Here is an 11792-nt window from a genome sequence, read left to right as displayed (position 1 = left end):
AGGACATCTTCAAGGGGGTCTGTAGCTCGATGGAAGGTCCAACACATCCACTGGCTCGCTACTGACTGACTGACAGTCAGTAGCGAGCCAGTGGGTGTGTTGGACCTTCGATGGAGCTACAGACCCCTTTAATGATGTCCTCTGCAGACGGGGACGAAACGTTGGGAATTGACACAGAATTCATCAACCGACCATGGCATAACAGTCCGGGATAATTATAATGGACATGAAATTTCTGGCCGTGAAAGTCTGCATTTTAGATGTTATAAATGTCAAAGATTTGGCCATACCACTATGGGATGTAACGGAAAGGCTACGTGTGGCAATTGTGCAGGCTCTGCTCACGAGTCAAGGACTTTTTGTACACTTCCTCCAAAGTGTGTTAACTGCTCTGGCGGTCACCCAGTGTGGAGCAGAGAGTGTGGGGTTTACAACGAGGAAAAGAAAATTCAAGAGTTGAAAGTACAGAGACGCATACCCTATGGTGAAGCTAAAAAGGCTTACAAAGCCATGCAACCACCGGTTTTTGCAACTTCTTTTGTATCAGCTCTTAAAACACCAATAGCTAAGTGTGATGCCTCCACACAAATTCAGACCACAGATTCAAGTACGAGAAATTGCACTTATCGCTGTACCCATGAGCGAAACGCTCCACTTGCAACTGATGTCGCTCGGAATCCGTCAGCAGTAGACTTACCACCTAAGCCACATTCCACTCCCCAACTTCAGAAGCCACCTAAGTCATCCTTGCCACCCAGGCAGCCTTCTCCTCCTGTTAGTAAATAAAAAGTCCTTCTAAAAGTAGTTATAAGTCCAAGAAAGCCGTAGGTAAGCCTTCGGATCGACGAGCGCTCTCCCTTTCTGATGGCGACTATGCTCTTGAAGATATGGACTGCCAGTCGGAGGAACCAGAGAACGTGGAACCGACAAACGTTCCCCCTGAACCTCACCGGTAAATCACCGCCTCCGAGGGAGAAAGGAATCAATGGATTCCATAGGGACTTCAGTGTTGCAGTGAAATTTGAGTGGATATCGCTCACATTTGGAAGAATTGCAGCTGCTGGTCCAGGATAAACCTTTCTGCATCTGCTTACAAGAGACGCACCTTAAAGTCACAGACACACCTACATTATGGGGCTACCACATATACAGGAAAGACGATACAACTGTAGGCAGGGCTAAAGGTGGAGTGAATATTTTTCTTGATGACAGATACAACTCCTCTCCTGTCCCTCTTACCATGACCATCCAAGCAATTGCTGTGAATGTTCTCTCACTGATTACTATCACAGTGTGTTCTTTCTACCTGCCCCCCCCCCCCCCCTCTCATGACGCTTTGGATGCGGACGCACTGGGAGACTTCTTCTAGGCACTCCCTCGCTCATTCCTTCTTGTGGGGGACTTCAATGCCCACAATGTACTGTGGGGCTCGGCTACTACTTGCTCCAGGGGTCGGCTGATCGAGCGACTCGTCCATTCTGTGGATATCTGCCTTCTGAACGCGGGTCAGATGACTGACTTTTCCACAGCTACAGAGTCTTTTTCAGCTATTGATCTTTGCTTTTGTTCCTCAGCCATTGCAGATTCAGTTCAGTGGGAAGTGGCTCCAGATTTACATTCTAGTGACCACTTCCCAGTGTGGATTCGTCTGCCGCCTAGGGCAGTGACCAGCAGGAGACCACGCAGGTGGATGATACCAAGGGCAAATTTGTTAGAGTACAGTCGACAGGCTATTTTTGAACGAAAGGATTGTGCACAAGAGGCGGTGGCCCACATCACTCATGAGATCCAAAGGGCTGAGGGCTGCCGCAGAGTCCATCCCCAGGTCTAGTAACCACTTCGGACGACGGCCTGTACCTTGGTGGAATGACGACTGTCGATTGGCAATCAGGGCCAGACAGATAGCTCTTCAGAACTTCAAACGGTGTCCAACTATAGACAATCTTCATGTCTTCGGATCTGCGAGAGCACAGGCAAGGCGAATGATCAAGAACAGAAGAGGGCTTCCTGGAGGGAATTCAATACTTCCATTAATCGGTCCACTTCCACTGCGCACGTTTGGGAATCAATAAGACGGATTTCAGGGAAGGGCAGTCCACATCCCCTCACGGTCTTGTCAACTAATGGGGTCTTGGTGGAAACGCCAGAAGAGATGGCTCACGTTTTAGCTGAACACTTCTTTACTGTTACTAAATCATCCAGACAAGCTCCTGCTGTTCAGATATTCCGTCGGACTGCAGAGATGAGGAAGCTCAGTTTTTTCTTGTGAAATGAAGAAGTCTACAACCTTCCATTCTCCATGTGGGAACTGGAATCAGCTTTATCTGAAACCAGAGACACTGCTCCAGGACCTGATGAGATCCATTATACCATGCTTCGTCATCTGTGTCCTGAAGTGAAAGGTCAGCTCCTCTCTTGTTTCAATCAGATTTGGTTCGATGGACAGTACCCCCCGACTTGGAAGGAGGTAACCTTAATTCCATTCTGGAAACCAGGTAAGGACCGTAGTGCCCCTAACTGTGATCAGTGTCGCCCTTACTAGTTGTATGGGTAAGACTCTTGAACACATGGTCAACCGCCGCCTCGTCTGACTGCTCGAGTCGCGAGGTTACCTGAGCCGCTCCCAGTGTGGTTTCAGGTGCTACCATTCCACTCTTGACAATTTAATTCTGCTGGAGACGGCGATACAGGAGTCCTTCTTACGCCGAAACCGTTTAGTTTGTGTGTTTTTTGACCTCAAAAAAGCATGTGACACTTGTTGGAGGTAGAACATCCTTCCCCAACTTCATGAACGGGAACTACGCAGACGCCTGCCGCTTCTGATCCAATCCTTTCTCGAGGACAGGCGTTTTAGCTATCGCATTGGCGATGCCATGTCTGATTGCTATGTTCAGGAGAATGGTGTGCCCCAGGGCAGTGTCCTCAGTGTCATATTGTTCGCCATCGCTATCAATGACATTTCCTCTGCAGTCAGGAGCCCTGTCAAATGCTCTTTGTTTGTGGATGACTTTGTAATCTTCTACTCTTCCTCTGATCTTACGACGACGATGACGCAGGTAAAACTGACCATTAGGAGGCTGGAAACCTGGGCCCAGACAACCGGCATTCGGTTCTCACCTGAGAAGACTGTGTGTGTGTCAATTTTAATTGTGCTCGTCGGAGTTTTAACCAACCAGAGCTTACAATGGGGGACCGTATTTTACTTTTTCAAGACACAGTGCGTTTTTTGGGTTTATTATTTGACACGAAATTAACATGGCTCCCACACCTGAAAGACCTACGAACAAAGGGCTTCCGGTTGTTCACCATTTTGAAATGCCTTGGCGGAAAAACATGGGGAGCCGACAGGTCCCGCCTCCTGCAGTTTTATAGGGCATTTGTTCGATCACTCTTAGACTACGGCAGCGTAGTCTATGGATCGGCCCGCCCTTCCTACCTCTGGATGTTAGATGCTGTCCACCATGCAGGCATTCGGATATCGACTGGAGCCTTTCGGATCAGCCCAGTTCAGAGTCTGTGTGCAGAGGCTGGTGAACCACCAGTCTGGATTCGGTGACGCATCCTTTTGGCTCAACAGGCGCTGAAAATCTCAGCGTCACCCCAGCCAGTGGCATTTAGTTCAGTGATCCAACCCACCTTCGAACGACTATTCAGGAATCGGCCCCAAGCGACCCAGCCATTTGGTATACATGCTACGGCCTGCCTCAAGGATCTGGATCTCTCAGGCATGAAAATACACACCCAGGGATGGAACACACTGCCGCCTTGGTGTCTTCGGAGGCCCAAAGTGATTTTGAGCTTGACGCAGTACCCGAAAAATTGTACTCCAGATATGGTTTTTACAACTTTGTTTTCGTCTATTTTAATTATGTACCATAGTTTTATCGTTATTTATACAGATGTATCCCAGCAGGGGAATGCTCCCGGTTGTTCTGTGGTTTCCCCTGATAGGGGTTTTAAAGTACATCTTCCAGAACACTTTACAAATAATGATGCGGAGTTATGTGGCAATGTAATGGCACTGGAGAGGGTTCACAGACATCACCGTACGAGTTTTCTTGTCTGTTCCGATTCTATTAGTGCACTGCAAGCGCTTCACCAAATGTATCCGGTAGACCCGCTGATTCAGCTCATCCATGACTACTTACAGCGGCTCCAATGTTGTGGCAAGGAGGTGATCTTTCGCTGGGTACCTAGCCACGTTGGGATACAGGGTAACGACAGGGCTGATAAAGCTGCCAAGGAAGCATGTTGGGATGGTGCCGTCCATCAATGTCCCATTCCGTTGCGCGCCATTATCTCATTTTCTGACAGATTCATCATTCGTCAGTGGGAGACTGAATGGTTGCAGGTGTCAGACAACAAACTGCAGTTACTCAAACCGACCACAAAAGCTTGGCGGACTTCGTGTCAGCCTCGCTGCTGGAAGGAGATTTTGCTTACCAGACTGCGCATTGGGCATAGCCCTTTCAGACATGTCTTCCTCCTCCGGGTGGGGGATCCACCTTTCTGTGAAGTTTGTGGCGTGCCACTTTCAGTTCAGCATATTGTGGCTACGTGTGTCCTGTATACTTATATTAGGGCAGCCCTTGGTCTCGCTGGAGATATGCCACTGTCCTCACAGATACCGATACCAGTGTTAACAGAGTGGTGAAATTTTGTGAACTATCAGGCCTCATCCCTAAACTGGTGGGGAAGGGGGCCAGACTTTAGTTCGTTATAAACTGCTCTGCATGAGGGGACAGCCTTCGTCCCCACTCATGAGATTTCATGTTGACTTTTCGTCAGGGCGCCGATGACCGTGATGTCGAGCACCCCCTTAACGTAACTCATCATCGTTCAGCTTTTGTTTGTCGGCTAAAATCATATTAATCTTTCGCCGGCCGGGTGACCAAGCAGTTCTAGGCGCTACAGTCTGAAACCGCGTGACCGCTACAGTCGCAGGTTCGAATCCTGCTTCGGGCATGGATGTGTGTGATGTCCTTAGGTTAGTTAGGTTTAAGTAGTTCTAAGTTCTAGGGGACTGATGACCTCAGAAGTTAAGTCCCATAGTGCTCAGAGCCATTTGAACCGTATTAATCTTTTCTGTCTCCGATCTGCGAGGACCAAGATTCTCTGAGGTCGCTGTGGCTAATTTAATAGGCAAATCGTGTTTACTCCCAAGGGAGCGTTCCTTTAACCTAAAAAACCTCCATGTGCACGCCACACGTACTCCGCTACCCTAGTACCCGCTTCCTGCGTGTAGTGCACGCCTGACTTATTAAGGGGAACCCAACAATTCTGCACCCGATAGCGGAGGTCGAGAAATTCGCATCCGATACCGTCGCAGATCCGTCTGAGCCTCTGGTTAAGACCTTCCACTCTGCTCCAAACCAGAGGACCATGGATACGATGCTACAAATAGACAGCTTAGCCTGCACCCCGCGTTAGTTGCTAGTTGCCTTCACCAAATCAGCCAGCCGCCGAAAGAAGACGAGGATGGCCTCAGAACTCAAGCGGCAGGTGTCATTCGTGCCGACATGCGCCACTACATGCAGCCGGTTGCACCTAGTGCGCTCGATAGCCGCCGGCATGCCTTCCTCCGCATCACGGATGAGACCTTTCTGCAAACATACCGAATACGCACTGGAATTCTTTCTCGCCTTGCCTTCTATCTCCCTGAGGGGCTCCATTTCAATGACTACCATACCCACCCTCAGTACTTGTCCGGACTAGGGAGGAAAATCGACCGCTGGCCTAACAGGAGAGGCATCCTGTGCTAGCTCAAAGTTATCATCAACACTGGGAAGCACCTCGTACCTGTTGCTAAGACCTAGGGGGCCAACCACACGGCCTGCTCCCTCTTTGGCCCGTTTCACACTGGGACACTGGTGACTGCCGCCAGTGACGGTCACCGGTAATTATGGTGAACGCTTCTGGATCACCGCTGTCCGACACCGCAGGTATTGCCACCTGATTAGTTAGTGAAATGGACTAGAGCGAGGAGGAACTTCTGTTGGTACTTCTAAGCAGGAGGAGGAGGAGGAGGAGGAGAATGAAGACAAAACGTTTATTACACGTACATCCACTGCTACATGATCGGCTGGAGAAAGGATTGTTTTATACTCTTTATGTCGTTTGAAGATACGTTAACTATTCAGGGATTGAAGGACATATCACCTCGTTTAGTCCGTGGAGGAAATATTGCGAACAGTGTCAGAGATGACTTTGCAAACTACTTCGTTAGCCCTGAAGGTGAAGTGGCTTGACTGCTGCAAAAAATTTAATTGCTAGAAATGTTAAGTGAACGTTAATGTGGTTAGGCATCATAGTTCATTTGGCATTCTATTTGTTATGTGGATTGTGCAATTATTACTATGTTAATTGTATGAAGTCACATTATTGTATTCACTGAACTGATTGGAATTTAAAATTAAAATTATACTGCGTCAGAAACTTGTACTTCAATGATATTACAATAAATAAATAAAATTCATTATTGTAGTAGCCACATAAGCGTAAATAACTGTAATGAAGAATAATATTTTAACTCTATTTTTTGCACCATAAGGCGGAACGCCTTAAGACTCAGGAGAAAAGGAGGCGAGGGGTGCAAATATACTTGAAGATTACTACCCTCCTAGCCACCACTTTGTTGCAATCGTCATAGCTTTTGACACCCCCAAATAGCGGGACGAGTTTCTACTTCACTTATAAAATCTTCTGTGTTCATGAAATCTAAACTCATGGCTACATTGTGTACAGTATAGCCGGCCGAAGTGGCCGAGCGGTTCTAGGTGCTACAGTCTGGAACCGCGCGACCGCTGCGGCCGCAGGTTCGAATCCTGCCTCGCGCATGGATGTGTGTGATGTCCTTAGGTTAGTTAGGTTTAAGTAGTTCTAAGTTCTAGGGGACTGATGATCACAGATGTTAAGTCCCGTAGTGCTCAGAGCCATTTTTTGTACAGTATAATATATAATGAATGTTTCGCGGCACTGTCTCAGAAGTGACTGCCTGTCTGTTGGCAAATCTGCAGCGCTGTGTCTGTGATCTGTGTCCAAGTGCGAACTCTCCAATTCAAACTATTGCATGTCAGGCGGTGACTGCTGTGAACACAGTGACCGTGTCCATCACATGTGGCGAGGGTGAGTCACTGCTGCGTTACAGTGGCCCGGTGAGGCGGTGTAGTGTCCCGGTGTGAATGCTCCAGTTCAAACGAATGTACCTCTGCCTGTTACAGTCGCTGGTGACCGTCACCAGTGTCCTAGTGTGAAACGGGCCTTTCGCCTTCAGCCCAGTGACACGCGAACTGTCTGCCACCCACTCTGGAGTGACGACGGAACGGTCAGATGATGCGTATCGGAAGCCGCAGTGACGTCCGGGCCGCCAGGGGATTCCAGTGACACCATAAGTGTCGCTGGTCTCGTCACTGGCGCCCCGACGTCATCGCAACTTCGAGCATTAGTTAGAAGCCTGTCGACGGTAGCCAACGCAACTTCCAGCTGTTTACGGACAGCATCCAACTCTCCTTGTGTCCGCTCACAACAAGCACAATCCCTAGCCATATCGTACTGTGTATAAAATAGATATCAGGTCTCAAATGGCGCAACTGAGTTTGAAAATATGCCAAAGGAGAATAAAGTAACACCAAAAGTTGGCGTGCAGATTTCTCACTGAACTATGAGACCTCAAGCTATTAAACAGAAATAAATTTCTCTACACAGAAAATATACACTAGGAAGCCGCCCTACACAACGATGTTCACAAGACTTGCGCAAAAACAAAAAATTACGCTTAATTTTCTAACCACTAGTCTACACCGTAAAATACACACGTACAGTTCACTTCTTTGCAGAAACACTTGAACAAAAAACAAAGACTGTATTAATTTACAGTTTATCACACAAGTGCTGCTGCTGCTGCTGCTGCTGCTGCTGCTCTACAAAGCGTCCTCTCGGCTCGGCGGATGCCGCTACACATTACAGATCACGGACATCGAATATGTGGCAAACTGATTAGGTTTTGCATTACTGGCCAATGATGTTCAGACTTCTAATCATACAGATACTAAGACCGACTGTTGTGGGGCCGAAACCAACATCTTTCAGGTAATTAGGACTCATGACTGGTTACACGAACTATCAAAAAGCGATAGTGATATCGATGTGTCTCTATTTGTCATTTCGAAATCAGCATTTTTTTAATGGAGCATTTATTAGGGGTGGGAGGGAGTAGAAATTGAATCATCGTTGGAAACTGCTACAGAATAAGGCTATGTTTATTATTATTATTATTATTAGCAGTTATGCACTCGCAACTATGCTTGCCAAAAGAAAAGACAACTTCCTATGCTAAAATTATCTGACATCACTGCATCAAGCCATGTGCTTGTGGGACCCGTGTGACACCGGCATCTCACATGTGACACACCCTGCCGTAACAACACACCAACGCCCACAGTTAATTTAGTGCTCAAAAGTATCTGCATTATTTGTCAGTCATATGCTGTTGCTATCCATTTCAGGCCTCTGCTCTGTAGCTAGGGGATCAAGTGCTGTAATGATAAACAGAGTAAAAAAATGTTGATATAAAACACACTGACACTATAAAATGATAACATCATAACATAGTCTATAAAAATGTTAATTGGGTGGCACCAAATCTGGAAATTGGTAAAACTGGTGATTTGGTACCCTGCAAAATCTAAAATGTAGATGTACTTGTCAAAAATATAGTTGGTATATGTATAATTAACATAACTGATGACTGCCTTAAAGTTTCGTATCTCACAATTTGCAGCAGAATATTGTAGCTGATTTTTTACATAAATAACACAATAGGTGCAAAGGTCAAAACCACTCCTAATGACAAAACACGTCATGCACTGCCTTCTGTGCATATCTACATTAAATATTCGACTGCACTCGTATTTTTTCCAACTCTTGGCCCCATCTGTACTCATGCATACATTTCTACTGAGTCGGCGATGGCTAAAAGTATTGACCATTACCACGATATCGTCAAGCAACGTTATTTCTGAACGTGTTAAGAAGAAAAAGAGAACCACTATATTAAACACAAACTATTATCTACCTGTCTTATAGTTTAAATTATTTAACAAGGGAACCAAGACACTGTTTTATTAAGATTTGCAGCATATGGGTCATTTAGTTTGTGTGTTTGACTTCGATTTATAAACTCCGTCCGAACAGGCCTTGGAAGGCCCAACATTACTGACCGGCCGCCGCGTCGTCCACAGCCCACAGGCATCACTGGATGAGGATATGGAAGGGCATGTGGTCAGCACACCGCTCTCCTGGCCGTATGTCAGATTACAAGACCGGAGCCGCTACTTCTCACTCAAGTAGCTCCTCAGTTTGCCTCACAAAGGCTGAATGCACCCCGTTTGCCAATGGCGCTCGGCAGACCAGATGGTCACCCATCCAAGTGCTAGCCCAGCTGAACAATGCTTAACTTCGGTGATCTGATGGGAACCGGTGTTACCATTGCAGTAAGGCCGTTGGCCTTCAATTTATAACTGTAGTATTTATCCTGCACATACAAAGATGAAAAATTTTACTACCCACCAGATAGTCGACGTGTTTCCTGTAAGCAATACAGAACATAACCACCACCTCTCATTTACATCCTTGCACAGTAAAGTGATACATAAGACATAAGAAAGCTCTATGTGTCTACTAAAGTATAAATCATAAACTTTCAAGTAATATCATGGAAAAGATCGAAATTACGATGAAAGACACGCTTTTCCCAAATTTTCCGAAAATATCAGAAATCACAACAACAAATGCTCAGTGGGGTTCATCGAATAAAAATGGATGATTTTAATTTCTATCTCATTTTCATAATTTTTTCGATTATTTTCATCGTTTTTCCCAACATTTTAATTATTTTCAAAGTTTTTTCACCACTTTATTCATAACTGTTTTTGATCACCAACCATCTCCTATTATTTGTTAAAATTTTCTACCATTTCTCATTATATTTACTCGAAATTTCACGATATGTTTCATTTTCTTGGAAACTGAAAAGAATATATAAACTTTATCTCCTCAAAATAAATATTTAAAAGGTCGGAAATGTTGCAAGCATAAAATCTAGATAGAAGTTTCAAATCAAATCCTCATTTTTAAACCCTCTTTTTTCATGAAAATTAAGAAAATGGAAAAACTCAGTAATACAAGTAATAATTTCTTCCTTTCTCTCACTCATTACTTTCCTTAAAAATTTTATGTTAAGAAATATTTTACAATAAAAATAGGTTTTTCAACATTTGTGGAGAGCTATAAAATAGGAACATTGAGTATATTTTAAATGAAATATCAAAGATATTATTTCATAACTCTATAAAATTGTTAATTACTTAATGAGAATTATGATAAGAGAATTTTTACAATTTTGAGTGGTATTATTATTTTAAAAGGTGATTATGATGGCTAGGATATAGCATAGGAATCAAAGAGCAAGTAATGGGTCTACATTTCAAATGGAGAACATAAATCTATCAACTCTGAATTTTATAAAAATTCAAAATACGTTAAATGTATATTTTTTAGATATTCTACTAACTATTTTATAATCTCCATATGGCAATGTATCTATTTTATCTTCTGTCAACATGAAGACTTAATGTTTTCTATTAACAGAATAATTTACATGTTTATTACTTTACAATAAATTCATAGTTCTGTATTTTTATATCTTTAAGAAAACAATATTTATAATCTTGTAAGCTTATTCTAGTTTTTCCAGCATAATTCTTCCTCAGATTTCTTCTCCACAATACCACAAAATTTTCAAGCACACATTTTTTATCTTAAAACCACAAAATTTCCTCAATCATTTTCCCATTGCACTCATCTTTTATTTTACCTAATACTTTTTTATTTACTTGAGGAATGTTGAAAATATAATCACCTAAATATTCACTGTTTTCAAGTGAATTGAGCATTGCCTTCATATCTTCAAAAATATCTGCAGATGGTACTGTGTATTGTAAATGTACCTGTCATAATCGTAAAAACAAAATTCAGTTTTGCTTCATATCATGGTCTCAAAATTCTATAGGGAAAATCATACATCAATTCTTTAGATAAATAGATTATGCTCATTCCCATGTAAATGGGCTTGTTAAATGTAAGTTTAGTTTTATTCATGTGAATTACAGGAAGATTCATATTGAATATTGTTCTTACTTTGAAATTTGACTTCACTGTGTTTCACCCTTATTTGCATCTGTAGCTAGTTTTACATCCACCCCATTCCTTATATTTTCCATTTTTTTCCAAATGTTGCATTATTCATGAGCTTGAAAAAACCTGTTTCAAAATCATTTGGTGCTTTAGTTCTCACTTCTAAATTCAGATCAATACATATTTTTGTAGCCAATTAGACTGTTTAAATTTTAATGCTCAATGTATTTTTCTTACTTTCTTTCCTTGATATAAATGTTGCTTAAGTTCTTATAATGAACTATATGGCTATTTTTGTTATCAGAGTAGCCAGTAAATCTTTTTTCTTTAGTACCAGGTACATTTTTAATTTCAGGAGCTAATGGGAAATCTTACTGTTCATTTTGTAAATTTTTTTGGATGTTCTAAATCTAATTCAAATATCTATCCATGTGCAGATTTATCAGTAATTTTCATCACATCAATATCTAATTTATTTTCCCACTCAAAATTTCCATGTGGAAAATACTGATTAATACATCAGCCATCTCGGTTATTTGCTTCTAAATACATTAATTTATTTTAGTTCTTATTTGTGTTTCAAATATTTATTATTTGCT

General features: G+C 43.1%; 1 pseudogene; it reads right to left on the bottom strand.

Annotated features, from left to right (window-relative positions):
- Window positions 1-9387: 9387 nt before the first annotated feature.
- LOC126471896 (5S ribosomal RNA) lies at window positions 9388-9505 on the bottom strand (annotated as a pseudogene).
- Between the last annotated feature and the right edge of the window lie 2287 nt (window positions 9506-11792).

The sequence above is a fragment of the Schistocerca serialis genome, chromosome 3, assembly GCF_023864345.2.
Source record: "Schistocerca serialis cubense isolate TAMUIC-IGC-003099 chromosome 3, iqSchSeri2.2, whole genome shotgun sequence".
In the NCBI taxonomy this organism is placed as follows: domain Eukaryota; kingdom Metazoa; phylum Arthropoda; class Insecta; order Orthoptera; family Acrididae; genus Schistocerca; species Schistocerca serialis.
This window is presented reverse-complemented; position numbering and strand designations above follow the sequence as displayed.